This window comes from Dermacentor silvarum, chromosome 4 (genome assembly GCF_013339745.2).
Source record: "Dermacentor silvarum isolate Dsil-2018 chromosome 4, BIME_Dsil_1.4, whole genome shotgun sequence".
NCBI lineage: Eukaryota > Metazoa > Arthropoda > Arachnida > Ixodida > Ixodidae > Dermacentor > Dermacentor silvarum.
In genome coordinates, this window is record NC_051157.2 from 230,474,433 (window position 1) to 230,496,024 (window position 21,592).

General features: G+C 47.9%; 1 protein-coding gene across 1 annotated transcript in view; it reads left to right on the plus strand.

The window, feature by feature from the left end:
* The window catches only part of LOC119451039 (zinc finger protein 800-like), a 120,447-nt gene that overhangs the window by 28,851 nt on the left and 70,004 nt on the right, over positions 1–21,592 (plus strand). The window contains 1 exon segment of the mRNA XM_049666404.1: positions 14,944–15,033. The gene's annotated coding sequence lies outside the window, so the exon portion shown is untranslated.

Sequence of the window (21,592 nt, forward strand, 5' to 3'; positions counted from 1 at the left end):
GCACATTTTGCGTGGGTATCTAGGTCAGAACACTGCACAAAAATGTTTCTTGAACACAAATTTGCAGCTGAATCAAAACCAATTCGCCCATTCAGATCATCAGCAGAGGGTTACAATCAGTCCTTCATAATCTGTGAACCGAAATTTGCACTTGGCTCCAGGATCAGACCAAATCACCTATGATATTGTCACGAGGTCGTGGAAACACGCAGAATTGCACGCAGAATCCAAACTGTTAAAGATCAAACTCTTTACTAGGTGATCCTGTGACCAGCAAAGAAAATAACTCGCTTTACAACTACAGCAGCGAGCACAATCGTCGGTCGTCGACAAAAAAAAAAAAAACTGATCAGCGGCGATACGCATCGGCTTTTATAGATGAGTCATTGAAGGTTCCGGAGTAATCCCTGGTGCCCCCGTGTCTTCCAGAAAGTACTACACAATTCGCGTCGCTCATACAATCATATTATTACAAAAGCGTTGGTGACAACGGATAGAAGCATCGATAATGTTCGAGAAACTTCCAATACACGCAGGCGCGTCCTGCACCAAAATGTTTAACATTTGCTAGCCGGTGAAAAGCGGTCACCGGTGAAAGATAAACAAGTACATATGTCAATATATATTTTATGCACTCTACCGTGGATATATTTTTAGTCCTATATACAGTCGTGTTTCAGCGAATGCTTCACACTTCATTGTTCCATTGAAAACTCATGGTCACTTGCATGGCACTCTTTGGCCAGACCTGCATTAAACACCACATGTCATCATCATTAGCAGCATACATAAGTGGGCCTGCCAAAGCCATACAAGAGCTTGAGGGCAGCTCCGTTGCTATGGAGACCCACTTGTTCCCTGAGGTAGGGGTTCAGACCTCGGCTGGGATGTCAATGCTGTAGGTAGCCAGCAGGCACGACATCTTGCGGTGCTGCTGACATTGCTTGCAAGTGGCAGCATAACACCCAATGGAGCGGGTGAGACCTGGCCAAAAGAAGCGATGGCATACGTGCTGGAGATTCCTAGATGCCCTGTGTTTGGCGTGTCATGCAGAACGGTAGAACGCGGGTGCTTTGGTATGTTGAGGATCAGTTCAGGGCCGTTAGGCAGAACGTTGCCTTGATATAGGGCACCATTTTGGAGAATGAACATGTGCAGGGGTGTGTCAGGAGGCCCAGATTCAAGTTGCCCATAAGCGCCCGCCCGCAAGGAGGCATCACGATCTTGTTCATTGCCAATGTGGAGAAGCTTGGAGACAGACAAGACGCAGCCACCAAGCTCACTGTTTAGAAGGTCAGGTTTGTCAACGGAACACTACGAGTATGAAGAGACCTTGCCAAATGGGTATCTTCAAAAAGAAGCTCCACAACCTCTTCACCAACCCTTTTGGTCATTGGCTTGCTGCAAAAAAGGATCTTGGGGGTCTGTGTCCAGACTTGGACAGAACTGTAAGTCAGATAAATTCTGGATATATTGTCTTTGTGTGTGGAAAGGCGTTGATGACGATGAGTTTAACCCTTTCAGTTTTTGTGGAGGTCAGGCACCCCCAGCATAACTTTTGTTGCTCTGATATTATAAAATGAATTATGCAGAATGGAAAAAAATGACATGGTTAATGAAAAATGCACTCTTATCATCCGAGGGTGGAGATTGGAGAACGTACGGGTATGTCAGTGACATGGAGGGACAGAAGCGCGTAAACGTACCAGCATACCAGTGACACTGAAGGGGTTAACGTGCTCGTCTACGGCAACATGTCCACCATGGAAGCCATAATCAAGGGATGCCACAAGTTCGAACAAGCAAGAAGTGGTTGAAAAATGTGCCAGTTTGCCTTGCTTCCTAATACCGCCGCGACGCCAAGATGCCAATTTGTTCCGACTAAAGCACCCACTTGCAACGTCACATTCTTCTTCACGAGCTGGAGGCTGCATATCCCACAATGTTTGTGCCTTTTCTGTTCAGCCTCATCTCCACCAGCGATTTCCCTGATCCAGCCTGTCGTTGGGCAAGAGTTAGCAAACCTTGGTTTTAGCCTCTCCCAATGATAGACTGAGCCCTGTCCTCTTCCCCCCACCCACATATGTTCCAGCATGTTTTCATAACCCTTCTGCTTGGAGGACTGCCGATGACAGACTCATCCGTATCACCTGCAGCCGCATCAGGCTTCCTGCCCATAGCAAGATTGCTGTCTTGCTTCTTAAAATTACTCATATGTGAGTGTGGTCTTTGTCCTGTCACCTTTCCTGTGTCTGCCTTGTTAACTGTACGGTCATTGTTTTAAGCATTTTATGTTTATTTGGCAGCCTTCAACACCTTCGTTTGCAGTGGGCAGGGTGTTGCATTTAGCAATTGGCCCTTTTCATAACTGTAAAGCTAGCATCCCTGCAATACAGTTTGCTACATTAATGGCAATCAGCCGGCACAAGCACAGTATGCTTTTCTTATGACATGGAAAATGTAAATGTGGTTCTTGTGACGTAATCATGCATAAGAGACGAGCCTCAGCATGTGCATCTAGCTGTTTTTCTTCATCTCAAGCATAACTGGTGCTGCCATTAATTGGGCAAATGTGCAATGGAAAGAAGTGCACTTCTAAATTGGGAAAATGGCCTGTTTTACATTATTTACACGTAGCCCTCTTCCTTGAGTCTGTCTGGCTGCACCGTAACTGCCTTACTTTACAGATGTTGGCAGTCTCTCACTAACTTGGTGATGCATTAAAGCATCTGCGGGGTGCGCACCGTACAGGTCCTTGAAATCGTTGAAAACCCTTGAAATTGAAAAGTGTGTTTTCAAGGCCCTTCAAAGTCCTGGAATTTTTTCCTTCCTTGAAAATCCTTGAATTCCATGAGCAATGCACTCTGATATCAACATTGGGACCTCCTTTGTGTGGTAGATCGGCGTCGATCTGACAAACTCCCCATTTCAGAACCAATACGCCGGCGCGAGCACACATGGTTCCGTTTTGCAGAACTGCACGAGAAAAATGAAAGGCTTCGCCACGTCAAACTGCGAACGGAGCGAGAGACCCGTGCCGCGCAACGCTGCTGGCTCAGCTGGCAGTGTTTACACTACTTCCCTCACCCTATCGTTCGTTTCACTCTTCACCCGTCGGCTTGCCTTCCCACTTTCACTCTTGCGCGCGAAGTGAAGCTAGTGAAGCTAAAGAGAGCAATAGTGCAGCAACTTTACAACTGATGCTCAGTGCCTTTGCAATAACATAACTGTATTTCCCGGTCAATAAGTCGCACCTTTGTGTAAGACGCACCCCCCCCAAAACGGCAGTTTTTCAGAAAAAGAAGTATACAAGTCGCATCGGTGTATAAGATGCACCTGTTCTTTCGGTAAGCGATTTAAACAAGTTAGTGACGTTTCGCTCCCGGGAATGCGGGTCACGCGCAAGCGTATGGGTGCCATATATTTCCACTCCAGGCGCATTTCTGCTGTTGTGGTTGCCGCGATGTTTCGTGTAAAGTCCAAGGGCGATAACATCGTCCCCGCGCGCCATATGCTGTATGTGCGAGTGAAAGCATGCGACGGTGAGCTAACTCGCGTGCAAGGGAGGAAAGCGGAAAGGCAGCCCTGAAGGGAGGGGGGGCTGCCTGTACTCTCGTAGCAACTGCGTAGTTTGCACAGCGGCGTGTGCCGTATCTTGACAGCTATGTGCAGATGCGACGACTTCGGGGTCGATCGACTCACGGTCGGCCTACTGCCGCTTGCGTTGCTGCTCCATCCTTCTCGCACGGCGTTTTGGAACTTGATCACGAGAACCCGATAGTGCGCACAGAACCCGTAGCAATTAAGTTAACTAGCCCGCTTCGCGTGGCCATAATTATCATCGGATTCGATTATGACGGCAGTTTAAAAAAAATGTACATAGGTCGCACCGTTCTATAAGACGCACCGACGGAAAATTAAGAAAAAGAAAAATGCGTCTTATACTCCGAAAAATACGGTATGCTGAATGTTTTGGAAATGTTTGATGAACCAACCCAGCTAATACTGCAGAAGCCTGAGCAGCTGTTGTGAGTGTTCGTTGCGTTAAATTTTAATATTGCAGGACTTGAGAAATAATCAAGACAAGGCATGTTTTGCAAAATTGCAATATACATCTATTTGTTACTATGGATGTGTAGCAAGACTACACCGAATGGTTTGGAAATGTGCAGTAAACTTGCCCAGTTAATACTGGAGAAGTCAGAGTAGCTGTTGGGTGCATTTTTGTGAACTTTTTTTTTTTTTTTTGGTATTGTGAACTTACAAAGTGATCAAGGCTAGATGTTAAGATCATTGGGATATACATTTATTTCTCTTTGGTTTGAATATTTTTGGTGAACTTTACCCACCCTATACTGGAGAAATCTCAGCCGCTGTTGTAAGCGTTCATTTTGTGTTGTGATCTTGAGAAGTTATCAAGGCTAGACATTTTTATTATAATTGTGATATACATTTATTTATTGCAAGTGCAATTAAAATAGTCATTTTTGGAAATGTTAGAGTAAAGAAATCCTACTTTGGATGCTGCTTTGAGTCCTTGAAAAACCTGTGACAGGTCCTGGAAAGTCCTGGAATATCCTTGAATTTTTTACTTGTAAACCTGTACGAACCCTGATCTGGTTCAAGGGGGCTTATAATTTTTAGTGTTTGAACAGACAACTTGTCATGTGTGTCTGATGTTGTGACTGACTTGTAGTGAAATGACATAATGCATATTTTTATAGAAAATGTCTCTATGGGCATAGCAGTGTTTTTGCAAGACTACAACATGGGCTGCATGCACACTGTAATAGAAGCGAGCACACCTTCAAAGGAACTTTGGCGCTGGTCAGTTTCTTTGATGTGACGGGAGCCCCTACTGCTGTGCTGCAAGAAAGGAAAGGTGTACGAAAGATTTCCACTATGTGTTTCACGAGAGAAAAAAGTTTAATGGTGCGAAATGCAGAGAGGTCGGCCTCCAGCAGTGTTGTACGGAACGGCGTTCCAACGAATGGCGTTCCTGGAACTAGATCCTTTTGGGAGGAATGGAGGAACGCCACCATTCCATAAAGGGTCGGAACTATAAGGGTAAGTCGTTACGTTTATGAAGGAACGGCAGAGGGAACGGCATTCCTTCTGTAAATGTTCTGCGGCATTGAACAGATGCACGCACGTACGCAGCACATCACGCACGGTGGATGAGTGACCACGTGAGGCGCCAAGAACTACCGCTTGCCTGTCACATGACTGTGGGGCATTTTTTTTTTCGTGAGTTCTCCGTTGTATTTTTTTATTACTAGACTTCAAGATTGTCACACGATGCTCCCTCCTGTAGTTTCTTTCCTCCATGCCGGCCTGCTGCAAAGGAACCATAACGTCAGGATCGCAGCGCCACCTGAGGGACTTAGCGGCGAATGGAAAGTTTCCAGTCCTCACGGGCACCGAACTCTTCCAGCTTAGGCACAGGATGAGCTGTCGTGGTACTTGCTAATACCAGTTGACTACCCGCTGTTGCAGATGAAGAACTTCGAGGGATTGAACCAACTTTACCTCAAGTACAACACGGCATAACCCTCAAGCGCTTCGGTGGAACAGCTCTTCAATATTGCCAACGAAGTGCTGACGAAACAATCACCAGCCCTTCCCCTGTCGAGAAAATGGGGGTAAGCGAAGCTTGTGGCAAGACCACGCTGTCACATGCATTCTACTTCGTTCGCCCTAAACTCAGGGTCGGCGGCTCTGCGCTTCTGCAACTCGCGGTCTGCGGCTCTTCGCTGACGTTGCGCCTGGGCTTCGGAAGCCCTCTCGCTAAAATCGGCACATCGACGACGAGCCCTTTCCCGAGCCAGTTCGCGGCTCCATCGCTCAAACACAGCCTGGCTCCTCGGCGGAACGAACCATGCGCGGCCCTCCCATCCAGACGCTGAAACTGACCTGAGGCGAGAGAAACCCAGTAGAGCGCGCGCCAAGCTCCTTTCCTTTCCCTCCCCGGGACACACCAAACGACCCTGATTGGTCGAGCACGTCATGTGATCTGGCGCCCGCGCAGCTTTCTTTCCCCGCACCAGCTCTACTCTGGGAGCGCAGCTGAAATGTGCGGCCCCGGTATGAGCCCCACGTGATTTCATTCGTTGTTTCTTCCTTTCTTTCTTTCCTTCCTTCCTTTCTTGTCCCTGGCTCATACGCACATATCCAATGTGGGTATAAGCCACATGTGATTTTATTATCGTTAATCGTGACGTAACTGACGAGCATGTGATGTTATTGATGTCATGACCTATCAGTTATGTTAGTCATACATTCGTACCCTTCCATGCCAATTTTGGTATATACCAAGGGAATGAGACGCAAGTTTTCGACATGTTTTCGATAGGGTTTTAGCATGACACCACCACCACCAACACTTGTGAGTCAATACAAGCTTCGCTTGAAAAACGGGTTCATCTTTCAGGCACCAACATCGAGATGCAACTCTTGCCGAGTTCAAACAAGGGACTTAACTAAGTTGCGAATATGTAATATGGACATTTCTTTTTCCCACTCATACTGCAATATTGAATTAGCATTCATTAAACGCCTATGTATTGTTTCTTTCGATGAGGTTTCTTCTGCAAGAAATTTAATTATATTGGCGCATGTGAGTAACTTTCTATTACACACCTGAAGCACAGTATCCTGACTGCGCATTTGAAAACCGAAGTGGAAAGTGCCATATGGTTGCACTTGTAATAGACGAGCATCAAAGTTGCAGTTAGACATGTCTAGAGTATGTCCGGTGCTCCCTGAAAAAATTATTATAGGAGCGTTTCTTTGGATTCTTTTTATTTCGAGATAATCTGCTGCCGGCGATGTTCAAATTCGTATAATATACATAGTTCGATGCGAGTTTTAAATTGCTCATTTTATTTCGCCTGAGGGTTTTCCGACACTATATTTTAATTAAAGAACCAGAAAATGTAACGTTAATGTAACACGTTCCAATGTTCGAAGTGTAACTGAAACGCGTTCCTTTCGCATTAAAGGAACTTGTAATAGGAACTCGTTTCAATATTGGGAAGGAATGAGGAACGAGCTTTCGTTCCTGTTTTAGAGGAACGTGTACAACACTGGCCTCCAGCCAGCTACTCTGCGTTGGGGAAAGGGGAAGAAAGAGGAGCATGATGGGTGATGACAGAAGAATGTAAAACATAACAAGCAATTAGGTCTGCCAAAAGCCTACGGTCCAGACCAGCACTTTTTAAAAAGTCAAGCAAGGCCTTATGGCCTGAAAACTTGATCTCACATCTTGCCAAGGGCCTGAAATAACGTCCTCAGACAACGGTGGGTTGCTCTAGAGTAGCTGTGTTTTTCATTGGAAGATTGTTGTAGCCCCTTCAGGTGCTAGTATTTTCTATCCATTCAAAGTTTAGTTTCACTACATCTTCAGAATTATGAAAAACAAAGAACTGTAGAATGACTTGAGTATAGTTGAACCCCTTCATAAGAGACACGTACCGGGGAGCATTGTATGTCTCTTATATGAGGTCTCTTATAAGCAGGGTGCCAAGTTCTCATTTTTTAACCAGCCCTTATTTCGATATTGGCACCATACAATTAAAAGAAGCACAGAAGGCTATAACCTGTTGAAAAAAAGGCTTATTATTTGACATTTGTTGTTACACTACATTACTGGTGAAATAGTTTTCAAGCTTGGCTTGCTTCATGGCTGCATTGACAGTGTTCTTCAGCACAGCTTCTTCCAGCATAGTGACAAGGCCAAAAGTTCCTTCACGGTCACTGGTCCAAAGCTGTATGCGTTGACGAACTTGGCCAAGTACTGTCATTACCTCCCCGGAAGTCATTGGTGCTTCACAATCACTTTCATTGTCAGACACATCTGTGGCACTGTCTTCACTAATTCTCATTTTCCTGCACCATCCTGATTATATTCTCATCACAGAGGTCTTCTGTAACAGCAAGATGTTCATTGAAGTGGTCGAACCCTCCTTGACTGTCCTCAATCTCTATGCCAAGGCCAAATGCAAGCTGCCTGGCTCTGGCTTGAACCAAGGGTCCGCTGAGCGGTATGTTCTTGCTCCGCGCATCGTGTATCCACAGAAGCGCTTCTTCTAAGGCAGGATGGGATGACTTACGCAGTTTCGATCTGCTTGCTCTGGTTGGCGCTTCTTTTAACAGCTTTTCTCGTTAGGTCCAAATCCTGCCGATCGTCTTTCTAGACAACACAAATTTCCTGGCGGCGCCTGCTTGCTTCGTTCCTGCACTTTACATCTGCAGTGATGTCCAACTTTTTTGCGAGTCAGGAAAGTACGGCGCTTGATGGAGCTGTTCGCCATACTGAGGCGGTGACAGCCTGGCAACGACAGTGAATAATGGCTGTCTGCGTTGACGAAGCACATGAAAATCAGTTGCACATGGATCAGACAACAGCATGTGGAGAAAGAAAATTGGAACAGTAGGGTGAAGACCCGCCGTGGTTGCTCAGTGGCTATGGTGTTGGGCTGCTGAGCACGAGGTCGCAGGATCGAATCCCGGCCACGGCAGCTGCATTTCTATGGGGACGAAATGCGAAAACACCCGTGTACTTAGATTTAGGTGCACGTTAAAGAAACCCAGTTGGTCCAAATATCCGGAGTCCCCCACTACGGCGTGCCTCATAATCAGATCGTGGTTTTGGCACTGTAAAACCCCGTAATTTGTTTTTTTTTCAGTAGGGTGAAGGCAATTTGGCTATACACTGTGGACAGGGTTGATCGGGTCACCTGCGGGCTTGCCTGGTGAAGCCTAAGCAAAACTAAGAAATTATAACTGAAACTAAATAAAACATTATACGGGAATGTATAAATGGTGAAAATGATGGGTAAAATAGATGATTTCTAAAAGCATAGCCTTTGAGATTTGTAGCTCGGACTGTTGTCATCCATAACGACAACCGGCTCGTTTTGGTTTTGACTTGGCTATTGTCTCGCTTTCTGGTGATTCTTAGCTCGCTCAAGCCGGCCTCGGAATCTCCACCGCTTCGGTGGCAGAGGTAATTACCGCCATCTATTAGGCGGGTGGGAAAGCAAAATTCGCTCCTCCTTGACCTCCGAGATTTACGCATGCCGCCGCGCATATCTTGGAGGTCATAGCTTTTTTTCACGCATCTCCCCGCAACTTCGCTCCCCTCGGGACTCCCGTTTCTTCAACCCTTTCCGGTCTTTCCGCGCACAGCCGCCGTCATGCCAGCGGCTTAAAGTTTTGTTGTGTCCGAGCAATTCCGAGAGTTTGCCCGCTCAAGTGCCTGCACGCACAGTTCGCGCTCGTACTTCTGGGTGAGGAAAAACCAGACAGACGTTGAGACCTGGTGCCCACATACTATATTTAAAGCGGACCCGCTCAATCTGGTGGTAACAGGACCAAGCGCCGCTGGCCTTCGGTTTTGTCACAACCGATTCCTTGCTTGCGCACCGAGAGCGTGCTTGCGTGTCGTTGTATTTTGTGGTCGGATTACTGTGGCGTGTAGTTGCGGGCTACCTACCCTTGGCGGTAAGCTTGAAGTGCTTCTCTGTGAAGTATTCCCATTGCAGTAGCCTTTAATCGTTTTTTTTTTTTTTGCCGACTGATCCACTATGCGCACGTCTGTCGCTTCCTTTTGCTTCCACAACGGATGTAACTGCAATCAGTGGTCGACGGCACCACATGTAAGGTTAGAATGTCAGTTATAAGTGAGGTTATTGACCAAAATTCACGGACAACTTATCCTTTACAACCAATTGCCTTCTATATCCGGTGTCTCTTACAAAAGAGATCAAATAATGGAAGAGAGAGGGCGGCCAACCATGTGGGCGAATAGTGTCCATTATACCCGATTGTTCGTTATATCCGTACCTCTTATAACAGGGTTCAACTGTATTCAGTTCCTCAGGGAGTTTTGTCATGTTTACAGAATGTGGACTCCATGGGAGAACTTTTTACAGGAACGTCAGATACGAGAAAAGGAACTATTTCATGTCTAGCATACTTGTAAAGAATCAATCCAGCCACTTGAAAAATGTCTGATGTTTTAAAAACACAGTGAAAAACAATGAAAGGAATGAACATGACAGCACTTTGACACCGTAAGCTAGCATGCAGCCATCTGCCTTAACTCATTAAGGCACTTTACGCATATTTTTCAAGCTTGCAGCACATGTCAAATCAGAAATGTTTCAACATGTATGCGACACGTCTTAAATATTATTACGATATCGAAAGATGTTCAAGAGACGAGCCGCCGCGAGAAAGACGATGAAGTGTGTCTGTGCTCTTGGTGCGAGCGAGTGTGGGCCTGGCTATCTGGCTCCAGTGTAAATAGCCTGTAAATAGCCTCTTTCGTCTGTGTCCTTCCACACGTAACAATATTGTTACGCGAACGAAGGATTAAGTACAAGAGACTATTTACAAGTATATTTACAAAAGATAGCTGCAGTGCTGGCCAGATCAGCCGATAGCTCGAGAGCCCCGAGCAGTTCGTCTTCTTCGTCTAGGCGCCCGCGCGCATCGTCCAGAAGAAACACGCAATATGCATGTAGCATAATCCCCGGCGGCAGAAGCACCGTCTCGGTGCGTCTAAATATCAGTGGGAACAGGAGGGTAGTACGGGTTTAGGCGTGCTACATGCACAACGTCTGTGGAAGGCGGGGCAGACGAGGCACTGGTACTGACTGGGGCGATTTCATACGTAACTGGAGTCACGGCACGCAGCACTCGATATGGGCCTGTGTACCGAGACATACGATTCAGTGGAAGACTGCACTCGAGTAGCAAGCTCTTTTCTTGCAGCCTGCTGCCGACCGGTTGGATTTCTAAAGAGGTCGCGGAGCTTCTCCTTGAAAGCGTCCCAGCTAGAGATCTCCTCCTCGTGTGTCCGGAACCAGGCACGAGGTGTTCCGCCCAAGTAGAAGAGGACATTAGCTAGCATTATGGTAGGGTCCCAGTGGTTGTTGCGGCTAACAAGCTCATACATGCTTAGCCAGTCATCAACGTCGACATTATCTTGGCCGGAGAATATGCCAGGATCGCGGGGAGTGGCAACCGTGACGTACGTTGTGGTTGGAGTTGCAGTAGTAGCAGCAGACGAGGTGTCGTCACCGGGAGCCATAGCGGAAAGCTGGACGGTGCGGCCGCTGCGGAGCTCTGTGGCGAGGACGGGGAACGGCACGCGCCACCAAAATGTTACGCGAACGAAGGATTAAGTACAAGAGACTATTTACAAGTATATTTACGAAAGATAGCTGCAGCGCTGGCCAGATCAGCCGATAGCTCGAGAGCCCCGAGCAGTTCATCTTCTTCATCTAGGCGCCCGCGCGCCTCGTCCAGAAGAAACACGCAATATGCATGTAGCAATATGATTATTTTCATCAGCACTTTTGCTTTTGATACTTTATCTTTGGGTGCACAATTGTGCACACAGTACCTGAATTTCACCCTTGTCCTGCAGCTTCTGTGATGTGGCTGGCAGAGGGCATCAAAGGTCAACTGCTGCCAGTAGAAACTGAATGAGGGCTGGAGATCCATAGTCCTGTCTTTGCATACATAGGAAGCCAGGCAGCAGCTAAACCGAAGCTGTGCATGCTCAGGGGATTGGCTGGGCAGAGCTCTCTTGGTCAAGAACAGAATAGGTGGCACACCTTTGAAAAACACTCCGGAAGGAAATGCAGCTTGGTGATGTTTTCACATCGAGGAACACAGCTCACGGACAATAGGCATCATTTGAACATGAAGCCTCAGAGCTGTTGCTCTAGGTCCTTTTGAAAGTCTGTTCACAAACCCCAATATTGTGTGAGCTTAACTGCAGCTACATGGATGCTGAAATTTAATTGGGGATCTAGTAGTTACAGGTTTTGTGTACAACAGATAGTACTCACTGCAAAGTTTTAATTGGGGAGCACAGCTTTGTGCTGCCCCAATTATCCCCACATATGGGTGTTCAATGGCTCCATGTTGACTTTGGGAAAACGGCTCCTGAACTCTGTTTCGTCCAAAACTCGTGTTCAATTCCATTCTGATCAGCCTCCCTTGTACCTTAACTGAATAGTGCTGAATAATGTGGCTGTTTGGGTGTGTTGGTAAGACATGACAAGAAAATTCATTGGCCCTTCCACTCCGTGAAGATGGTTAACCAGCGAAGTTGAAACGTGCGGCCCCGGTGTTTATCACTGGGTTAATCCCGAGGGTTCAATAAAGTATTTCTCAATTATGAGGTTACACACGTTTGGCTGCAACGGAGAGAACGACGTCACTGACAGTATGCTCGCAGTCCGCCATTGTCGCATTGCCGTTTGCAATTCTTCAAAATTAAATTGCTTGAAAATTAATTCTGTCCGTCACGTAAGACAATGAATGGCTCATACCACCGTAAACGCGCCCTCTCCATTATGACGACAGAAGAGAAGCGAAGTGCTACGCTGGAATGATGAGCGGCATTGCAGCCAACTGTGGAAGAAGATGACGGCAACGAATGCGGGAGCAGTGGCACGAGCGCGTGAGCACGAGCGCAACCCGAGGGGCGCGAACGAGCCAGCTGCGGAAGACGACGCTCGAGCCAATGCTGATGATGATAATTTTTTGCACACAGGTGATTTCGCCTAGACATATTGTTGTGGAGCAGTGGGGCATGGTGTGTCCATGAACAAGAAGACGATTCAAGGAGAGCGCGTGGCTCTTTGCTTGCTCAAAGTGTTGGCACTCCTTGATAATATCGCCGACTGTCGTGCAATTCCTACTCATTAACAGATTGAAAGCATCGTCAGCAATGCCCTTCAAAACGTGTCTGACCTTGCTCAATTCGCACATGTCACTGTCAGCCTTGCGGCACAGAGCAAGCACGTCCTGGATATAAGCGATGTACGATTCCGTCGACGTTTGCGCACGAGTCGCTAGTTCTTTCTTAACGGCATTCTTCCGCCCGAGTGGATGGCCAAACAAGTCCTTCAGGTTCTGCTTACACGTTTCCCAGTCCGTAAGCTCATCTTCGTGGTTGTCAAACTACATCCTCGCTGTGCCTTGCAAGTAGAACATCAAGTTTGCCTGCATTACAGTTGCATCCCAGCTGTTGTGGGTAGTCACACGCTCATACATGGCGATTCAGTCTTCCACGTCGACATTATCGGTTCCGCGGAACGTTCCCGAGTCTTTTGGATATGCCAAGACAATGGTTGGGGTTGTCACCGCTGGCGCAGGGGTCCCGCGTCCTCTGTCATGATGTTAATACCGAGGCGACGACCCCTGAGGAGCTCCGTGGTCTCTTGGGAAGACCCAGCACCTCCACCAAAATGCCATGGGGCAGAAATGGTCATGCGAAGGTGTATTTACACATATTTACAAATTGCAGCAACGCTGGATACACAAGATGGCTGCCCAAACCAGCCTCGTGCTCTCCTTGCCAAATCGTCTTCTTTGTTTATGGACACACCATGCCCCACTGCTCCGTAACAATATAAAGCTTCGCTTTAATAACCTTAAGCGCACAACCAGACGAGGATAGTGAAAGATGGGAGACACATGAGTGCTAACTTGCAACAATTTATTGAGACCCGCAAAGTGTAATATAAAGGCACTTCATGGCCGAACATCATGCAAGTGCAGCTAGCAAAACAATCAGTGACGACTCAAGTATCGTAATTACTTCAAAGATAAAGGAATCAATGGCTTTGACACACAGTTCTCCCCTAAACTATTAATCATCTCTGCCTCGATAATTTCACGTGTGAGTTGGCAGCTGCTTCTCGTGACGATGGTGCATTCTTGATCGATTGGCACACAGCTCGATTTCACACTCGAGTCTGCGCTTTGACCGGAACAGGAAAAAGCACTAGGATCATCACTAGATTCACACTTCCTACAGTGCACATCAGGAAACCCTCCACTCTTGTTCCTCACATTTCTACAATGTTCATGGAGGCGATCATTTACGCACCTCCAACTTTGACCTATACAAGTCTCGCCATAAAAAATCAGTATACTATACACAATCGATTCTGCACATTTGACGAACTTGTCCTTGTGTTTATTATTGCACCCAAGCTTGTGCGAGGTGCCAGGATTGGTCATTCTGCGTATTTTTTGAAGCTTGTCAGGAGCAGATAAAACAACTTGAACCACCTATTGCTCAATGTTTTTTTAGTCGATGTGACAAGCCGTGAATGTACGGAATCACCGCAAACTTCTGCTTACCAGCAGAAGCCCGCAAGGCATCGGGCAGTTTTGACGACTTTCATTTTGGATGCCTTCGACGACACCGACATGAGTGGGGTACCCAGGAGCAGTCAGAGGGAGGGTTTGTTCATTGAAGATAGCAGCCGTTAGTTCAGGACAAGACTTACACAATGCGATATAAAGACACGATTCTGCAATGCCCCTCTCAACTAGTTTTGAATGAGGAGAGTCGTACAGAAGCAGTGGCTTATTCCCGTGTGGTTCGTACTTCGAGTAAACCTGTTCGTCCTGAAATAAAAGTCTAGTGTCAAGGAATCTAATACTGTTACCTGACGGCATCTCGTGGGCTGTTTCTAGTGGTGCTAAGCCTGCACGTACGAAGGTTAGTGTGTTATTGGCTAGTGATTCAAATGAGTCTAGCTGCAGTAAAGGAATATTAAGAAGTCATCTATGTACCTAAAAGCCTTAATTACATTTAATTTGGCAAGGCGGCACCTAAGGCCCTTGTAAAGTTGTGCTAAAGACAAATCACTGAGAATGAGGGTGGTACAGGATTCCTATACATATTCCCTGTTTTTGCAGATATGGCCGCCATCCCACTGTATAAAAGTAGATCAAAGGTAAAGACTGAGAACTTCCAGAAAGTCCACTGCTCGACGTTCTGCACGCATTCTGGAAAGATACATTTCTTATTCTTCTCAGCAAGTGCTGTATGGTTTGCGAAGGGCCTGTCTATTACTATGTCAGCAACGATTGCGTGCTGGAAACACAGATCTGCTGTCTGTGCAGGACACCGAAAGGAAGCCCCGCTATCACGTGCCTTGAGGTGTGCCCCATTCTGCGACTTTCCTGTCTGCTGCAGGCCTCTACACTTGCAAGGTTTGCCATGTTCACACCATAGTTATCGCGAGATGAGCTCTGCCGTACTTTTATTTTTGAGCAGGCTTGTTTTACCTTTGCAACTGAATTCAATCCTTTATGTGATTTCCTGTGCGTAAATAACTCAGCACTTTTGAGTATGTGTGTTCCTCAGTCTGGATAAGATTTGTGTGAACTAACACCATAGTTCATTATCCTTGATACCTTAAACACTTCTCTCTATTTGTAACATTCTGAGAACAATATGATAGTAGAAATTACAGGCTAAATGAGACTAATCTTGCCATACAATGAATTTACGATGATAGATTGACATATAATTGGAGTAGAAACAACTATAGGTGTTCTTGCACCTATTGCAATTGTCGGAGTATTGTACATATATTATGTGTCTTTCTACCTAATACAAGCAATAAGTGAATAAAATAAACCGATTTGCTTAATCTGCACTGGTTCATGCACACATCCTCATCCCATTTTATGTGCACGAAGCTCTGAGCAAACCATGAAATAGTTGCACAACCTCATGTATAAGATGAGATCAGGTCATTACATTGAAAGCTAGTGATCTCAAAGACATCACACGAAGTTCATGTAGTGTGGTCTTTTATGATAATTTAATTGTTGAAAAATTCGCAAAACATCGCTTAATACAGACAAGCATTTAAAAGCTCACCAAAAACAAAATGTGAAGTTTTGACGTTAGTCAGTGAGGGGGTGTTCTACTAACGATGCAAAAGCTTGTGTTTGTATTACTGCATAATATGGATTGCCGTTGCTGTGGCTTGTGTTCACATGAGAGAGGCCTCCCCGTTGGAAGGGAAGTGTAACCTGAGTAGATGATTTTGTAAGGCTCCATCTCTGTCCAGGTGCACTTCTGGTGCATTGTGGGTCCTGGCATTGTGGACCCCCAGAATAAGTATTCCATGTGGACACCACTTATGAATTTATGTAGACTGAATCGGGGCAACAACAGCTTCTTATGTTGTCTGAATGCGCAAATTACACAAGAAAGGTTTGAGTGACCTCACGGCAACATTCTCGCAACAACTAGCTGCTGTCTTGTGCAGGGGTGCCAGACGACTGCGCCCAACCAGAATGTGGGCAGTGCAATGGCCCTCATGAATGCTTGCTGTGTGCTCAAATCAAGGTAGGTTGGATCTTGTTGACTGGAAGAATGAGTGTGCATAACTCTCCCCATCTGTCCGGGAGACTCCTGAATTTCGACCAGTCCTTCCGATTGTATGGACACAACCTTGAATCTCCTGAAAAACAGTGATAAAAGTCATGCAGCACAGCTGCATTGTAGCCGAAGTCTGTTGTAAATCTCAGCCGTATGTGTGTAGACAGTGTACACCTAGCTTGGTTTGCTTCAGATCGAGTCATGCGTAGGGGAGTGCATGCGAGGCAAACACCTAATATGCATTGCATAATGGCTGGAACCATAAGTTAAGCCTTTCCGCAGTACAGCTGTGTTATACGGCAGAGCATGTTCACAGGAAATAGTGCATGTTCTTTAATTATACACACGAGCGTGCCATTTGTCGGCCACAGTACGAGCACTAAGACATCTAATAACTGTACTGGCAGTCATTCAGAGCTGTTTCAGATGTTGCCTTAGCCCAAGAAAAAAAGATAGTAAAATGTGTTTCTTTGTCATTGCCGTGATCCCCCCCCCCCCCCCTTCTTTCCTCCCCTTCCTCCTTAGCTCGCAAATCTCCAGAATTTTGAGGTTCTCAGGCTGGCAGGTATGAAATTGTGAATGCGGGGGAAAAGATGTTTTTTTGCATCAACACACCTGATGTGATGAACCAGTCCGTTACTTTTGCTTTTATACAGTATAGACCACTTATAACGTAACCGCTTATAGTGCAGGACCAGATATAGTGCGGTCTTTTCAGACTCCCATTAATTTTCCCATAGCACTCTATGTATACACGTATCGCTTATAGTGCAGTTGCGTGAAACAAAATACCGGTTACAGTGCGACTGCCTGGGAGTATGCAAGTCAGCGGAAGACAGCGAACGCTCCCCTCAAACGGGCGCCCCAAGGAGTGCTCGAGGAAGAAAGAGAGACGAAGTGGAGGAGAAGGGCACGTGGTGCGAACGAACAGCCAGTGAGGCTGAAACCGGAATCTTGAGTGCGAGTCGTGAAATATCACGGCGTGCATAGCGAGCGAGGGCCACGAAACTCCCAAGCCGGCCAACGCTCGCTTCACGATAACGGCAGTAGACGAAACTTCAGGGAGCGGGCGGTGCCGGCACAGCACGGCAAAGGGCGCACGCAGGAGACCGTGGAATGTGAGGGAGGAGGGCGGCAGGGAAGCGGATTTTGCCTCGGCAACTCCGCCGCTTCGGTGGCTCCCCTCGCCCTCCCTCGTAGCTTCCCTCACTTTCGACTGTCACCGTGTGCGCCCGCTGTCGTGCAGGCGCCGCCGCTCCAGCCGGCCCGGCGCCAGCTCCCCGAAGTTTCGTTTTCTGCCGTTATCGGGAAGCGGGCGTTTACTGGCGTAAGCAGTTTCGTTGGCCGGCCTGGGACAGCGCCGCTGCTTCCCTCTGCGCCGTAGCCACAGCGTGCAAGGTCAACACGTGACTAGAAAGTAGACGAAGCATAAAGGAGAACGAAGGGTTCACTGACATTTTCTACGCGTGGCTACGGTAGCGTGGCTGAGACGTCGGCACGTACACGCATGTTCCAGCGCAACGCAGAATCGGTGACCTTGCCATTTGAGAGAAGGTGAAATTTTCGCCGCATTTTTTTTTGTTCGCGCGCGACATTAAGGGGTCTCTCCGTAAGCTTTTACTCCATGGCGGTGTCGGAGCAATGCCGGTCGGAGGCGCCGCCATGTGAGTTGGTTCGAATTAACGAGATTCGACTGTAAATTGAATGCAAACATTCTAGCCGCATTCCTCGACTGTCGCATACGCGTGGCGGCTCGGTGCACATGTTTTGCATATGTGCGGGCCTTGAAAATTGTTGCTTTGGTTATAGTGCGGTACCGCTTATAGTGCGGATATTCGCGACTCCGGCGACTTACATTATAAGCGGTCTACACTGTATTTAGTAAAATCCCCATGAGAACGGCAATTATGTTTTATTCCTGTAAACATACTTGCCAACTCTCGCAAATTCTTTGTAAGGTTTGCGTATTTGAGGTCGTTCTACTACTTTATGAATGTTGTCCAGTTTTACGAAAAATGCTGAAAGGTGGAGCGGTGCAAGGTTGTAAGCACACAGAAGCGTATTAAAAATTGTAATGGCACATTGCCGCCCTCTTGTGGTAGCCCAGGATTCCATTTGCCCCTAGAAGGGCAACAATTTTATTCAGACAAGTTCCTGAAACAAATCAAATCGGCTACAGCAAAGTTGCTATATAAAAACAATGTACTGCTTGTGGGTCTGCTGTTTGCTGCTGCTTGTGTGCTGCGTCTAAAGGTAAATCATCGTTAATAAAGTGCGTATGTATCCCACAAAAGTGTCTGCTTAGAGCAAACATAGAAAAAAAAATGCTTGCTGTCTGCCCCCATTTATGTCATGCTTGCAGGAATTTTACTGAATTTTAAGTTCACAGGTTGGCAGGTAGGCTGTAAGTGACATGATACTCGCAACCGGCTAGGAGAATCGGCGTGTTCCAGGAAGATGAGAGCCTTGCGATCTCTTGCATATTGTGGTGTAGGTGGTCTGTGCACATGTGCATCTTCACGCGAATAAGCGCGCCTTTCATGGCTGTGCACATCTCCCAATTATTTCATCATTGCAGCATAGTCTTCTCTCGTTACTGTAGTCGGCAGGTTTAGCAAAATCACTGGTCAGAGCGTTTGATCCACAATAATCTAGACATGGCCTGCCCTGCAAAAATTTTTTCTAATGATAGCACATTCTGCATTTCTTTTGAAAAGGAAGCGAAGTGCCTTCATACTTTAGAGGCACAATTTCTGTGGTACTTATTTTCTTCTTTAATGCAACGGAACGCTTACTGTCAGAGCGCTCAATCTTGTACAGTCGAGTCCCCCTATAATGAAATTCACGGGACACACTAAAAATTTCGTTAGTGCGAAATTAGTATGTATATACTGCCACCAGCAGTAGTGGGTACAGTGCTAAGAGGCAGGCACGGACAAGAAGAAAGTGCGCGTGCTTCTCCGCCCGCTCGATAGCCAGCCCCCAGCGCCCTGCTTTTCAGGAGCCGCTACCCTCAATAAACGTCGCGTCGCCCGTTCTCTCACAAGGCACGTGACAAAGTGGTGGAGGTGCGGGGTATTCCTCACCCATGTTCGCAGACCCCTTCTGGCAGTGGAACCACTACCCCCATGCCAATCGATACGCCGATCCACCGGGCCAGCCGCAGGATCCGGGGACTGCCTCCTGAATACCCCGCAGCGCTTCAGACCATCTCAACCGGTATGGAAGGCGCCGCAGGTGACGAACTGGTACACGCTTCAAAATCCCACGGGTTCCAAAGTCGTTCCATGGCAATGCCTTCGAAGACGTCGAAGACTGGATGGCCGACTTCCGAGCGTCTACTTTGCCTGGAAGACGCGCGCTCACATGGTTCCAAAACCGTGAGCAGCAACTGACATCGTGGCCTGAGTTCTGCCGTCAGTTTACTAGACGCCTACGCCAGTGCTGATCGCCGGCGAACGAGCTGAACGAGCAATCCAGGTCCGCGTTCAGCTTGCCAACGAAAGTGTTACCACGTTCGTCGAAGATATGACGCGCCTCTTCAGACGAGCAGACTCGGGAATGACCGAGGACAAGAAGTTTGCGTCACCTGATGCGAGGAGTGAAGGAGCAGCTCTTCGCTGGTCTTGTGCGGAGCCCTCCGAAGACTGTCGCCGAATTTTATCTGAAGCTGTAAGTATGGAGAAGATGCTGCAGCAACGATCGAATTTCTATGAGCGGGAAGTGAACGTGACATCCACCCACCGATATTGACACGTATACATGTTTGTCTTTCACCGGTGGCCACTTTCCACCGGCTAACAAATGTTAAACGTTATCGCTCGGCGCAGGACGCGCCTGTATCGGAAGTTTCTAGAACGTTATCGATGATTCTTCCATTGCCTGTTTTCACCGACGCTTCTGTTATCTGATTGCATGACTGACGCGAATTGTCTAGAACTTTCTGGAAGACACGCGGGCATCAGGAATTAATCTAGAACCTTCGATGACTCAGGTATAAAAGCCGACGCGTTTCGCCGCTGATCAGATTTTCGACGATCGCCGACTGTGTTCGCCGCTATCGTTGTGCTTTGAGTGTACCTTGATTTGTGGGCACAGGTTCGCCCAATAAACTACCAGTTTCGTCGTACACAGTTTTACGACTGTTTTCTTCAGCGTCACTACTAGGTGACATCTGGTGGAGGTGCTAGTGCGTGCATGCAGCGAACGCCCCGCAAAGCCGCGAGCGATCCAAGCCGAAAACCGGAGGACAACGCCAACGTCACCAAGGACCAGCGAGCTAGCCGTAGGCAGCAAGGACTTCTGCCGGAGTCCGGACTTCTCCGAGAAGACCACAGCGATCAAGGCCAAGTCAACGACCTCAATGGCAGCCCCAGCGTCCCCATCCTGCTGCAACAACTCGGGAGCCCCCGACCTCCGTGGATCATCGGCTGGAGACCCTGAAACCTGGCTGGAGACATACGAGCGGACCGCGACGTTCAACAAATGGAGCGACGACGACACGCTACGCCATGTCTATTTTTCGTTGGATGACGCTGCTCGACCTGGTTTGAGAACAGAGAGACACCCTGGGCTACGTGGGACCTCTTTCGTGAAAACTTCGTGAGGACCTTCACGATGTGTCGTACGAAAAGAGAGGGCAGAGGTTCTCTTAGAAACCAGAGTGCAATGCCGAACGAGAACATCGCGATCTTCACGGAGGAGATGACTCGCCTCTTCCGCCACGCCGACCCCAACATGTCTGAAGAAAAGAAAGTTCGTTCTTGATGCGGGGTGTCAAGACAAATTCGCCGGATTGATGCGCAACCCGCACAGACTGTCGCCGAATTCTTTCCGAGGCTACAACGATCGAGAAGACGCTTGAAATGCGCGTCAGGCAATACAACCGCCGTGCCCTGACCAACTACGCTGACGCTCAGCGCTAGGCGCCGACGACCTGCGCGAGACCATCAGAGCGGTCGTTCGCGAAGAGCTGCATAAGCTCTTTCCCAGGTCGCAGCCTCACTGGCATCATCGCCGACGTCGTCAAAGACGAAGTTCAGCGCTCACTTGGAGTTCCCGAGTGCAGCCACAATCGCCGCAACCCCAGCCGGAAGCGCTGACCTACGCCGCTGTCGCCCATTGTCAAGGCCCCCTCCGCGCTCGCGCCCAGGGCCCCGTAAGCCGCAGTTCCGTCGTCACCGCCGCCGCCACCAGCACGCCCGCCCGTCGCCCAGCGCAGCTACCAGAGGAAGACGGACATTTGGCGCGCCCCCGACCACCGCCCGCTCTGCTATCACTGCGGGGAAGCCGGCCATGTCTACCGTCGATGCCCATAACGCGAGATGGGCTACGAGGGTTCCCATCAACGCGCCGCGTCCCGATCGAGGTGAACGA